The 15078-nt window shown below is 37.9% G+C and overlaps 1 long non-coding RNA gene across 1 annotated transcript; it reads right to left on the reverse strand.

The window, feature by feature from the left end:
* Positions 1-259: 259 nt before the first annotated feature.
* LOC120580888 (uncharacterized) lies at positions 260-731 on the reverse strand. Its single transcript, XR_005646656.1, has 2 exons — positions 660-731; positions 260-554 (listed from the first exon to the last, which is right to left on the reverse strand). It is a non-coding gene; the product is annotated as an uncharacterized lncRNA (long non-coding RNA).
* Positions 732-15078: the final 14347 nt, after the last annotated feature.

Raw genomic sequence — 15078 nt, forward strand, 5'->3', positions numbered from 1 at the left:
ACTTTTGCAAAGGGGCTAAAACATAGGGGGCAAAATATTCATTTTTTTATTAGGGGGTCAAAATCGCAACATTGGCAAACTTAGGGGGTCAAAACTGTAGTTTAGCCTTATTATTACTATCACCAACAACGACAGTGCCATACGAATTTATATGCTGCATTCCATTAACGCCCAATGCAATAAGATTGACAAAAAAATATTCGAAGCAAAAGTAGTCGCATCAAACTTTGTTTCAAACTAAAAATAAAATGATACAAAATGAATAGAACACAAACTCAAATTTCATTATAACTATAAATTACATGCAACTTCTGCAGTTGTAAATCGTTGTACACTTTGGACATATAAAATACTTCAACATGTATGCACGGATACGGACACCGACACCGGGCACGACACGGACACCGACACAGCTAAATTTTTTAGAAAATCACAAAATGCAGTGCAATTATATGTGTTGGTGTCGGACACGACACGACACGTGTCTGACACGGGAACACGCCTTATCCAAGGAGTGTCCGTGCTTCATAGCTTCTTATGCCTTCTCCCCGTATCTGAATTCAACACACACAAATCACTGTCATTTCAAAAAGCACACAATAAAGTTGAATAATTTTGAAAATGAAACTTAATTAAAAAAAAAGGTGAATCAAACCTACCCAAGAGGCATTTGTAGCAGAATCTGAGGACACAAGGTTTATCATCCGAATTCGTTGTTTTTTGTCAACACTATTCTTTCTAACAAACAAAACAAATAACTTTTCAGAACTATTAACACAATCGCAATGCTTGATATAATCAAGAGTATATTATAATTCAAAAATCAAAATAAAAGAACCAAAATCAAAACACGAACCATCACGAGCGTTGGAGAAGTTGACATAGCCATAACCAAGAGATGACTGCGTCATCTGATCCCTACAAACCCTGACGGAAATAACGTGGCCAATCTGATAGAGAGGTTCATAAAGCTGGGCCTCATTCACCTTCCTTTCAAGATCACCAACGTACAATGAAGCATTCTCAAACCCTCCAGTTCTGTTCAAGAATACTAGCGGAACCACTGTCTTAGGTGATGAAATAATTGAATGTAATTACATATTAGTGTTACATAAATTTAAAGTGAGCGAATATGCACGATTAAATACTATATAATAATCAATAAATATAAGAATTAAAAGATGTAACTTATGTACATTAATATTCTAAATCAAATAAATAGAAAATGAAAAGGAGAAAATAACAAACATGCATAGTAGCTCAGAAATCTGGCTGATGACAAGATTTCCCATCTAACCCCTTGTTTTGGGTAGTGGTGGCAGAAATGGATTAAATAGAAACAACATACATTGTTTTGTATTGAAATGTCACAATAAAGATGAGAAGATTGAAAAACAAACACAGAAAGAGATACTTGGATAGATACTCAATATTGTTTTCTTTTATACCCATATTTGGATCTTTTTAAAGAGGTCGTATTCAATTTCCTAATGGATCTATTACATTGGTAATTAAATTGATTTAGGAATCAATATGCACAATTTATAACAAAGGTTAATTTTATACATACAAGAAAACATCAAATCAACATTCAAATTATAATCATTACTTTTAAGAAAAATATATTGATTTCTTATGGTACTTGTTTGAGAGTAAATAAGATATTAAGTCAAAATAAATAATAAATCTTTTGATATCAAAAAAAAAAAAAAAATCAAAATAAGCTATAATAAATAATAGGCATACCTTCTTCAAAAAGACAAAATTTTGTCTTTTTTGTTCCAGGTTTAATCAAAGAAATCACACTCGAACGAACTTTATCTTGGATATTACCAAAGCAAACAATAAGATAAACTATAACGACGTTTCGAAATACATGAAATCTTGATGATAACCACTTGATCAGATCTATAATAATAATCTTTAAAGTTAATTTTGTTTCCATGTTCGTAGATCTGGTGAAGAAAAAACAAGATAAGATTAGAATATTCAAAATGATCCAAAGCAATAATTCAATTTATATTAAAAAATATAAATGATTTGAGATCTCTACCTCACCATACACTGATCATTATAATCCATTAATATATGCGTACATATTCTCTTCATCAATGAAAGATAGAGAGGTAGTGGAAGACTACCTTTATTATTCTTTGCGAACACAAGGTAGTGAGGTTTCAGTGAGCCACATCGAAAGAGAGAAATCAAGCTTCGGCGAAGCGCATCTGAACTTTTCCAGTATTATCAACCAAAGTAAAATCATACATTTATATAGAGTTTACTAAATTGTGAGTTAGGGTTAAGTTAGGTTTTTGTTCTGGACTGCGCAAATGAACATGCCCATTTGAGTTGAAGCCCAATAACAAACAAGCCTAATTCACAATTGGGACATTTACTTGATGCACACCCCCTTCCCGCAAGGGGGAGCGTACATAAAAATATGAGACACTTATCCAAACACAAAATCATAACGGCCCCCATAACTGCCAAATTGTAATGTTTGACAATTGCGATTATCGTAGTCATAACCACCATGAGTGACTGTGTTTCCGCTCTGTTTTGGATCGGTCAGAAGACTCAAATTCGTTAACTTGCATCGTGATGACTCCGTACCCAAGGGAGCACGCTAGCTTGTGTGCACCGTGCCACATAGGAGCGCACATTCGCGCAAGGATCACCCTATACGTGTCCTGCTCCATCCCTAATCACACGCCGCATAACTCGGATACGATTATTACCAACGCGCGCCTATATAAGCGTGAACTTGCTTTACCCTCAAGGTAAATTCTCACTTTTCACAACACTTCTTACACACTGTTTATTAGTTCCATCACTTACTTGAGCGTCAAAGTGCTAACGTGCCAATAGGCAGCTTTCGTTCCATCGCGAAGACTCATCGCTGCCATGCCGAAAGTCAATACCGTCATACCGAAGCATTCTCTACCGTCGTTGCTACTCAACTGTTCTCAGCAGACGGATCATTTGGGGCTAGAAGGAGGTGTTCGTTCTCTAACCGTTTTCAGTTACACGTTCCTCCACCACAACAGTTAACAATTATTACTCCTCTCTCCGAAGTAATGGCTGGAACACACAGGAGAACCTCTGCGATCCGTTCCTCCACCTCTCAAGCATCGCGTTCAATGATCTGAATTCTCCAAAGTTGAACGGTTTCGATGAATCATGAGGAAGACGACGCTATCCTCGGTATTACAGCTGACACTCACGCTACAACCTCGTTGAACGAAACGACTCTACCTCCGACTCCTCTCCATTTGGAGGACGTCCCTCCTCCTCTGCCACCATCTCTTCAAGATCCAACGCCGCTAGAGATGAACGAGATCTTAGCTAACCTGGTGAATTTGCTTCATCAATAGAACGATAGACTCGAACGAGTGGAGAAGAATCAAGAAAAGATTTCAAAGGTAGTAGCCAGGAAAATCGAAGAAGCTCGACAATGAAAACTCCGTTGGTATTGGACGATGCCACCTGCATACTAATGAACTGCCAAAGAGGAGGCAAGAAGCAACAATCCGCCTCCGCACCGTCCTGAACGATATAAACCTTCGAAGCACCGCGAGAGGAAAGATTCTCCTACACGCTAAAGTCGTTTGAAGGAATGGAAATATTTTCCATAACGCCGTCTGTAACGCCCTAGTTATTATTTTATTTTATTTTGATTTGTTTAGAGTCTCATATGTGATTTTATATGATTTTGGTGATTTATATGATGTGTGCATTTTATTATATAGTTTATTATAATAATAATTAAAATAAGTGGAAATTAGTATTATTTTAGAAATTAGGGAGTTAATTAGAATTTATTAAAATTAAGGGGAATTAATAGAATTGAAGGGAGTTAAGAAGAAGTTAAGAAAGAAAGAAAAACAGTCAAAACGTTTTTACGTAAGAAACTAGCTTTGGGGAGAAAAGGGAGAAGAAGAGCAAGAACAAGAGAGGAGAGCCTAGAACCGATCCTTGCTGTCTAATTTTCTGCAAAACTAAGGTAAGGGTGAGACTATCTCTCAATAATCATAATCTATAATTTCTGAAAATTGACCTAATTGCATAGTTTTTGGAAGATAAATTGTGGGTTAGGGTTATATGATGATTCTGAGGGGAATGGGTATTGATCATGTTAATTCTGTTGTAATGTAATGTTTAGAATAAAAACTTAAATCTTGTTGTTGCTGTGATCATAAACTGATTGAAATTTATGAGTGATTGGATGAATTGATGAATTTGTGTATGATGGTGGAATGATCTGTGATTGTTGTTGTTAATGGCTACTTTGTGTTTCCTTAGATGCTTAGTTGTATATAGGACCTGTAAACATCTGCTGGAAAACATTTTGGGTGATTGGGGGATTAAAATTGGTTTTTTTGGAGTGAGAAGAGGTCTGAAACCGTAGGTTTTGCACTGCCCAGATGATTGGTCGCTTAAGCGAAGCATCCGTCGCTTAAGCGAGCACTCAAGGAAATTGCCCAGAATGCGATTTTACCCGTTCGCTTAAGCGAACCGTGAGCGAACTGGTAAGCGAAAATTAAGTTTGATTCTGCCAAGAATTCGCTTAAGCGAATGATAAGCGACCCCGTGAGCGAAAAACAATTTTGATTCTGTCCAAAGTTCGCTCAAGCGAACCGTGAGCGACCCGTAAGCGAACTGAACCCAAACCTACTGTAAGCTGGTCGCTTAAGCGAACTAGCCGTCGCTTAAGCGAAGTGAGTCTTAGTCAGCTTTTCTGAACTGTTACTTAGTGCATGAAGGGACTTCTTGAGCATTCTATAATTTCTCCTTGACTAGTATAACCCTGGTGTAGGTAACCGAAACCTATTAGAACAAGCCGGTGATTGGATATGATTGGTGTTAGTAAATGTTGGAGATGATTGTGTATGAAAACAAGTGAATATGTATATATATAACATGTGGAATGTGATTGATGTATGTGCATAATTATAAATAATTGTGTATGTTCTGGATTGTTTGAGTTGGGGAGTAGTAAGTCATATGAAACATATGTAATAGTCGAGTTGTATGTAGATATACACAGGTTGGGTAGTTGCATAAACATCAAATGGGAGAGCTTCGGCTCTGGAACGCCTTGTCGTTCAAAGCGGTGGAACACTAGTTGTTCAAAGCGGTGTGGAGCGATGAGGACTTAGGTCCTGTTGAGAATGCTTTAACCATTCGACAGCGGTGAGGGTCACGGCCCTGAATTATGGTACCACATGCATAATTGCATTATTGAGGAGTATTAAGGGAGGGTGGCGAGTCATATCATGAGTTGCATTTGTTGATTGAATTCTATACTTGGATGATTGTTGTTGATTATGAAATACCTATGTTTATTGAATAATCATTGATGTTGTAAGGTGTTAGATTTTTAATTGATGTTATTATATATTATTTTTATTGATTGAGAATCTCACCCCTTCTGCTTGGAAACGTTGCCCTTCCTATGGGTAACTTGCAGGTGATCCTGAGTAGTAGGTGGTGGCTCAAAGTGTCTAGGGCTCTGATACGTGGGATGGGATTTTTATTGTTTTCTTTCATTCCTATGTATCAAGTTTTGGATAATGCTGTTGTAGCCCTATAATTGTCGGATTATTCTGGATGAGGCTTTTATGCCAAGATGTTTTTGGAAGTTTAAAACAGTTAATGTTGTTGCTTAAATTCAATTATTCCGCTGCACATTAATGATATTAATTGCTGAAAGTTATTAAAATAGTTTTATATTTCTATTTAAGAAGTTTTGAAAATGAAGTGTGACATGCCCATTTGGAAATATTACTCTGATGTGTGTTTATTTTATTAAATAATTTATATTTGGGAATGGGGTGTTACACCGTCACATAAGCTGCCACAAACGACCTTTCACTAGGAAGATATCATAATATCATGTCCCCCACGCTTTTGTGAAACTGCCAAAGCTAGATACTTATGACGACACTACAAATCCGGACGAGCACGTGGAGCACCTAGACAATATCCTTGACTACTATCGCACGAGGGGCGCGGCTAAGTGAAAATTGTTCGTCTTAACACTGAAGGGCACCGCCATGACTTGGTTCAAGGGCCTACAAGATAACTCTATCGATTCATGGGGAGAGCTTTGTAGCGAATTAACCTCTCACTTCAAAGCGAGGCGAAAGCGGTCGAAGACCATGACGACTTTGAACGCCGTCGTCGAGGACAAGAAAGAAACTTTGAGGGAGTGTGTTGACAATTTCACTCGGGCAGACGTAGATGTACTGGGCGCCCATGACGGCTTGAAATGTTTTATATTCGAGAGCAACCTCCGCGATGAATGCAAATTAAAAGAAGATTTCGGACTTTGGGCAGCCAAAGAATTGAACGACCTACTAATGCGCGCCCAACTATACATTAACTACAAAGAAAATAAGAACTTAGAAATAAACAGTCCAACAAGGATGGCGATAAATGGTGCCGTAATAACAACGAAAAAGCTAGAGGCTCTCGCCTTCACCCTAGAGACTACACCCCGTTGAACGCATAGTGATAAACTATCCTTCGATAATTTTAAGCACATAATTCAAGGAAGCAGGTATCAAAGCTCTGCAATCGTTGAAAGAGTCATCGAGAACCGACATGACCAAATATTTCTACTACCGCCAGACTTGGGGCCATGATACAGAACAATGCTCAATCGCTGCTTATCACAACCTTTGGTGCCGATGGAGGTTTGACCTCGGCTACCAACTCGAAGAGGTGATCGAAGAACGACGGACGCCGAAGAGCTCCCCCACGGAAATCCCCAAAAAAGAAACGTTCCTCATAGGGGGCGAGTCCCCGCAAAGAATTGCATGGAACGCCACCAATGGAGATCAGATAGACATGGACATCGAGGGAGAAGGAGACGGAGATCGGATCTTTCTCGGAGCAATAATGGGTGGATTCTTTGCAACAAGCCAAGGGCCGAGGGGATTGTCCAAAAGAAAGGTGGTTGAACTAAAGGCGATACATGTAGCGCCCCCCTAAGTAGCCAAGAAAAGGCCACTTTTAGGGTTCACCGACAGCGAAAAGGTGAACAGGGTTCCTAATGAAGAGTTATTGTACGTCATCATCATGGGAATTTGAGGCCATGACGTCGCTAGGCGCCTGGTAGATGAAGGAAAATCCGTCGACATTCAGTACCAAGACGCCTTTAAGAAATTAGGCCTAAAGAAAGAAGATTTGGAGTCCTACGACAACACCAACCTCCATGGCTTCAACGAAAGAAGCACTCGCCCATGGAGGTACGTCAACGGTCCATTTAAAGATGAAATATCGTATCAGGAACAGAGACAAGGCCATGATCCATGCGGGCTTGAAATGGGCCGAAAAAATGTCACAAGGCCTGGGGAAAGCTACCCGCACCCCAATCGACATCAGGAGGAAACCTGTGGTGCCGCATTATGAATTGCAGCAACGCCGACCTAGACGCCCAGCAGGAGGAAAAAATACCCCAAGGGCGAGAAAGGACAGGAGTTGCCTTTTCCGTTGGGCAAGAAAGGACAGGAGATGCCTTTCGAGCACCCTACCCCTGACGGAGAGTTGACATCCGTCCATCTGGACGACAACCCGACCAGGAAAGTCAAGATCGGGGCCAACCTGCTCCAAATTCTTCCAAATTTATGAATTGCTCCAAATTATGTTCTTCCGTCTCCTCCTTAATTGCCATTCATTGTTTACTCTTGGTTGATTCCATGATTACCTATTTCACGCAATAATTGCAAGTTCGAGAAAAATTCCTAACAAGAATAATTTTGCGATTGATTTAAATATTGGTTAGGTTTGGGGTTAATTCTTACGTGGTTACTTTTTTTTGACAAATCTTACCTGGTTACTTGACTCTATTTGTTTTCTAAATGCAGACTTGATCTAAACTAATTATTATAGTTAATACCGAATATTATTACTAACTAAACTTAAAACTCTATGACTATTATTAATAAATGTTAATCCTTATTCTAAATGCAAAATTAATGACCGACTCTAAAAATTAATTAATCTAATTAAACATAGACTCTATCTAATGTAGATATTATAACAACCGTTATTTTTACTACAACTCCCTAAAATGCACCGATTAAGAATTTAACCTAAACTAAGACTCTATAAATAAAAAGAAAAATAAACGAATGGGGTTAGTTCCTAAATGGTAAAAACCAAAAGAAAAAAAAAATGGTTAGGACTAAATGGAAACAATAAACTAAATGCAAAACAGAAAAATAAACTATGTTAGTAGCGACTAAAATAATAAACTATATGATAAACTAGACTCTGAAAAATAAAACAACTCAACTAGGACTGAATATTTTTGGTATTTTAATTTATTTAATTTTTTGGTATTTTTGAATTTTTTAAAACAGAAAAATAAAATGCGCAAAAATAAATGACAGAAAAAATAAAGATAGAAAAAATAAGTAATTTAAATTGTTTAGTTGAAAATATCAACAATACTCGACAACGGCGCCAAAAACTTGATATGCGGATTATGCAAGTGTACCAAATCGTTTACCAAGATATAAATTGATAAGTAGAGTATCGTATCCACAAAGATTATCGTTTCGCCCAAACAATTCGTGTTAATTATTTTTGTAAGTTTGACGATATAAAAGTTAAGGGTTATAAATCTTGCAATTTTTATCTGTTTGCAACATAGCAAGTATACCTGTTTTTGGTTGTAGAAAAGTAAGCAGCGTTTAGGATTCTTCGAACCCCCTCTGTTTATATTGTTAGATAGCAAATAACAGTCTTGTCACATTTATTTATCTTAAGTAGACTATACAAGTGATGGGGTCATTGGGACGTGACTAACCTAGAAGGTTGAAAACTGCACCTGCTGATCACAAGGTGATCCTTACGTGTGGGGTCTATAAATCTCGGTTAACTAGGTCTATCCCTCCCGAGTCTGGTTGCACCTGCTGATCGCACAGTGATCCTTACGTGTGGGGTGTTACCGTGTCTAAGGTAATTGAAAGCATAAACTTAAATTGGTATTCCTGTTTTTTTCCAATGTAATGAATGACAATGTTCCATTAGCTCAACCCATCTATGAATCTTAGGACACTCATAACACACCCTCTCTCCGCTCTTAGTAGTTCTACAAACGGGCAACACTATATCGTCTACCTTACTAAGGGTTTTAAGACAATGGTTATATCTAGGTTTATTCCCTGAACACGCTTGTTTCCTTAATTACTAACCAGTTACATCCTACGTTCAGCAGAGTTACTACTCAGTCTTAGTAACGTCCCCTCCTAAGTACTTACTACTAGGGTCAACTCGCTTTCGATATCTTTCGCTAGTTACTAACTAATTACTTCCTAGACGGATAGTTACTAGTATAATTGAGGCATCTTGAATCTTCATTCTTGGTCTTCCTAAGTCTTCATAATTCTTCAAATGTTTTTGATTTGCCGATTTGCATGATTTCTTCATGAATTACTTCAAAAAACCCCTAATATTGTTATGTTTCAGGAAAACTCGGATTACAGACTCAAATATAGAAAACATTACTAAAACCTGCTGAAAATAACTGAAAAACATGCTAAGAATAACGTAAAATGACCTGTCATCAGAACACCCATGAACGTGAAGGTGAAAAACACAAGAAGGGGGGGGGGGTTGAATTGTGTTTTCTTTTTCTCTTAAAAAATACTTCTTCTGATAAAACTTCAGAAGCAGTTTGATTGCTTCTGATGAAATGATCAGAGTCAGATTGCAGCGGAAAAGAACAGAGCAGAGAAAAGAAAGACAAAGACACAAGCAGTTATCCTGGTTCCTTCCACAACACGGAAGTAGTCCAGTCCCCCTTGCACTTCCAAGGAGATTTCACTATAATCACAAAGATTACAACTGCTCAATACTTTCAAAGTATGAGACTTCACAAAACAATGCTCAAGCACACAAGCAAGAGTCTTCCAATGCTCAAGCACTAAGCAAGAGACTTCTAATGCTCAAGCACGCAGGCAAGAGACTTCTAATCAAACAAAAATACAGAGAATTGAGTTTGAATTGAACACTTGATATACAATCAGTGGTGTTCACAATACAATACAGAAAAGACTCTAGACTTTGAATTTCTAAGATGTATCAAATCAGTGCAGAAATTCAGTGTGCTTTGTAGAATCAAATTGACAGAGTTTTGGCGCTTTTAAACTTGTGTATCTCTCTCTGCAATCTTCAAGTCTTCACTCCTTTATATAGAGGTGTGAAAGAGACGTTGAGATAATCAGCACGTCTAAAGAGTCGTTTGAAATCCTTTGATTATCCACCAGTGATCCTTTGCCTGATTTGGGTGTAGTCCTTTGAAGAATAAGCTTCAAATTCATTCCCATCTTGAGTGTACAAAACTGCAGGCATGGCTGTTGTTTTGTCTTGTAGTGTAGACAGAAAACAGAGTAGTGGAGGTAGTGGTTGTACACTTGTACTTTGTCAACTCTATTAACGAGAGACAAGAGCTCAGTGCTATCCATATATCCGTTGATACCTCCCTTTCAATTCTTTGTTCTTCTTTGATAAGACTGAATTGAGAATCAGCAACTTTGAATCTTCAGTTTGATTAAAGGATCAAAAGTAGCTTCTGGTGAAGATATTGCTTCTGATGAAAACTTTTGCTTCTGATGACTTTCTGCTTCTGATGACGTCATCTCTTCAGGAGCAGTTTAGCTTCAGGAGCAGTTTTCTTCAGATGCTCAGAATTTCTTTTTTCTTTCCATTGTTCTTCCAAGACCTATTGAAATAACTTGAGTAGCCTTTGGTCCTGTACACTTGAACAATTATTAGTAATAACCAATTGACAATTTTTAATACCTTGTTATCATCAAAACTTAATAAGGTTCATTGTGAAACACATTTTGTTCCAACAATCTCCCCCTTTTTGATGATGACAAACAATAGTATTTAAAATGTTCAATTGTTGTTGATCTAATTAATAAGTTGACTACTGGGACAGAGGTTTGTAAGCTCCCCTGAGTCTAATAGTTCTTTAAGGTGAGGTTTGTAAGCTCCCCCTAAGTTCTATTCTTATTAATTAAATTTCAATAAAATACTTATAAAATCAAATCAGAAGTATTTAAAAGAAATTTAGAAGTGGTTATAGTAGGGCTCAGTGCCTTAACAAATACTATACATTTACTCCCCCTTTTGTCATCAACAAAAAGAATAGAAACAAAAGAAAGAGTATCAGAGCAAGCAGCATTAAACAGTAAATATCATCAGAGTTAAAGCTTGTAAAACATATTGAAGGTGAAAAAGCACAAGATCCAGAAACAATGATAATATATATAAAGAAAGATTAAGATACAGAGACACAGCTACGAAGAACAAAAGTAAAAAACAAGCTAGAGTTGGGTGTGCAACTAAGGTTGGGCTTGCTTATACAACTGTTCTAAGAGATACTTGATCTGATCATCCTTCTTCTGAAGTAGCTCATCCTTTTCCCTCATTCTTCGTTTAAATCCAGCCTGAATTCTAGCAGCCCTAGTGATGTACTCTTCTTCTGGATAGAAAGGAGTGATGTCCAGCAGAGGCACAAAATTCAGCTCTTTCTCCTTAGCTGCTTCATGCATATCATCCAAAAGCTTTTTCAGCATAGTAGAGTGAGATGACACACATTTAGTTCTAAGCTGATCCAGCAGCTCATCAAAGCTCTTCTGTAGATCCATCCACTGATCATAATAGTGAATAGGAGGAGCAGGAACTGTTCTGCGAAGAATCAGTGCCTGAATCTCATCACTAAGTCTAATCAGCTGTTCCTCTATATACTCAGACTCCAGGATATGGTCAGGGATGGGTGAAGGTTCAGTTTGAGTTGTATGTGATGTGGAAGGTTGGTCAGAGGTTAAGTCTATTATAGTGGGTGAATCTGGTTGTTGTTGTTGTTCTGTTGTTTGGTCAGAAGGTATATGTTGGTCAGAAGTTGTTTGGTCAGGAGCAACTTGTTCAGAAGCAGTTTGCTCCTGAACAGTTTGCTCAGGGATGGTTTGGGTTTCTGTTTGGGTTTCCAAGACAGTCTTTTCAGAAACTGTCTTCGAGGCCTTAGTGGGTGTTGGTTGCATTTCACCACCTAGATGTTTTTCTAAGTTGTGAAGGGTTGAGGATTCTTGGTGTTGGGGGGTTTCTGAAGTAGTTGCATCTGAAGCTACTTCAGAGGCTTTTTGTGGAGATTGGTTATTTGGTGAGTTTGTTTGGGTAGGTTCAGGTTGTTGTATACTAACAGGTTCTGGAGTATCTGGATATAGTGGATGAGTAGTAGGCAAATTGAATTTCTCACAAAGTTTTATCCTATTTTTTGAAAATTCTATTTGAGTACTCTCATAGTCAAGTGTTCCAAATTCTGTTAGTTTGGTAGGTTTGGTTTTTAGAAGCTTGTCTATATGTTGGCTAAGGGGTTGGTCATCTGATTCTGTGGATGATGAAGAGGGTGAAGAGGGTAGAGATAGAGACTGAGTATTAGTTGGAGCTTTAGATGGATTACCTGAGGACTGAGCTTCTGGATGAATTGCTTCTGGAGCTGTTGAAACTGGATCTGATGAAGTTGCTCCTGAAGCTTGCTTATTCTTCAAGGCTTGAGAAAGCAGAGTTGCTCCATACTGAACTGTTTCTAACTCAGACGCTAAAGCAGCAATGTCAGGAGTAGGCACATACCCTGCAGCCTTGAGATGCTCATCCCTTTCTTTCTCAAACACTTCCTTCAACCTTTTCTTTTCTGCTATCTTCGATGCAGAAACCTCTCTAGCGTACTGCCTCATTTCTTCAGTCATTTCAAAATTGGGCATGACTATGGGCTCAGAAGTTGCAGTCCTTTTTGCCTTCTTGGGGCTAGAGTCTTCATCCCAATTTTCTTCCATTTCTTTCAACATTTCTTCCCTTCTTCCTTCAGCTGTCTTCAGATTTCTTGTTAAATTAGACCTCTTCCTTTTGATGGTCTGAAGAGCAGCTTCTCTTTTATTTTTGGGACTTGAAGGCTTTTCAGAAGCAGCTTGATCAGAAGCAGCTTGTTCAGAACCAGTTTGTTCAGAAGCAGGCTGTTCTGCTGTTTCTTGAGTACTCCTTGTCCCTTTTTTGATAAGAGGGACATCATCCAAATCCTCCACTTCCTCAAGAATGGTGGACATAGCAGATTTTTCCTTCTTAGCTTTCTTATGCTTCTGAGCACCCACCTCAGTAGCATCTTCAGCAAGGTATTCTTCCTTGGTGATCTGCTTCTTTTTAGATTTTCTGCCTTTGGCCACAGGCAGATCACCACCATACATTTCTTCTGGGATATCTTTCAGGCTGATTTTCTTGTTGTAGCTCTTGTAGTAGTCCAAGATGTAGGCCCTCTGCACATCCAGGGGATCTTTCTTGCAGATAGGGATGTGATGAGTGACTAGATCAGATATGACATCAGATTCATGCATATCTGTATCTAGTTTCTTGCAAGTTGAAATCAGCCTCATCTTGACTAGAGTTGCCCCATTGATTTGAAGTAGAATCTTACCAAGTCGCATCCATGATGAGTTAGAGAAGTGAAATCCACTGGATTTTCCGCTTGAATGATTAGATCCCATTCCTCAATCGACATAGTTCTTCCTTTGATTTCATAAGCAGGAGTATCTATATCCATATTCGATGAAGAACCACCGGCAGAACTTGAAGATGCCATGATATGAAGTGGTTTTAGGGTTCTAAAGAGTTTTTGAGAGGATGAGAGAATGCGTTTACTTTCGCAGAGGGTTAAGACGAAAAATAGAAAGTGTTTGTTGTGAAGTGAGTAGTGTGTGAATTGACTTAGTGTTTTTATTAAACCGTTTGCAATTCAATAGAGACAAACAAACATAGCATTAATGACAAATTGGGGGCGCGTGTAAGTATGTTAAAAAGCGAATAAAACATCATTGCCCTTTTTGTTATACTCCAATACAAATAGACCACGTCAGAGACTCTTCAGAAAACTACTTTTTGGGTAATGGGACAGCTGTTTACATAAAGTAACTACCAACGTTCCCACTAACCAAGCTATTCAGAAGCAAAGAATAACACTTCTGAAGTTTTAGTGCTGACGTCATCTTCAGAAGCACATTTTCCTCAGAACCTCAGTTAAGAGCTTCTGATGAACCAAAATGCTCCTGAATAAACTTCAGAACCAAACTTCTTATTCAGAGGCAAGCAATTTTTCAATCAGACACAAAATGCATGTTCAAATTTTTCTTAATAAAATCAAATCTTTCAACAGACAAAGGTTTTGTAAATATATCAGCCCATTGATGTTCAGTATCAATGAATTGTATATCTAAAATTCCTTTTTGAACATAGTCTCTGATAAAATGGTGTTTGATTTCAATATGCTTGGCTCTTGAATGTAGAATTGGATTATTTGACAAACAAATAGCAGCAGTATTATCACAATAAATGGGAATACTGTTAGCATTGATCTGATAGTCTTCCAACTGATGTTTCATCCAAAGTAGTTGTGTGCAACAACTTGCAGCTGAAATGTACTCTGCTTCTGCTGTAGACATAGCAATAGTTGCTTGTCTTTTGCTTGCCCAGGATATCAGATTCTCTCCCAGGAATTGACAATTTCCACTGGTTGATTTTCTTTCAATCCTATCACCAGCATAATCAGCATCACAGAATCCAATCAACTTATAATCTAGGGATTTCCTATACAGGAGTCCAAGATTAGTTGTTCCTTTCAGATACCTGAAGATTCTCTTAACTGCAGTTAAATGAGATTCTCTAGGATCTGATTGAAATCTTGCACACAAGCATACACTGAATAAAATATCAGGTCTAGATGCAGTGAGGTATAACAGAGAACCAATCATACCTCTGTATAGCTTCTGGTCTACTACTGTTCCAGTATCTTCTTTGCTTAAGGTGCAGGTTGGATGCATTGGAGTGTTCATCACTTTACAATCTTCTAGCTTGAACTTCTTCAGAAGCTCCTTTGTATATTTTGTTTGATGAACATATACTCCTTCTTTACTTTGGTTGATTTGAATTCCCAGAAAGAATTTCAATTCTCCCATCATACTCATTTCAAATTCATCCTGCATTAACTTAGAAAATTCTTTGCAAAGAGATGCA

The sequence above is a fragment of the Medicago truncatula genome, chromosome 6 (assembly GCF_003473485.1).
Source record: "Medicago truncatula cultivar Jemalong A17 chromosome 6, MtrunA17r5.0-ANR, whole genome shotgun sequence".
NCBI lineage: Eukaryota > Viridiplantae > Streptophyta > Magnoliopsida > Fabales > Fabaceae > Medicago > Medicago truncatula.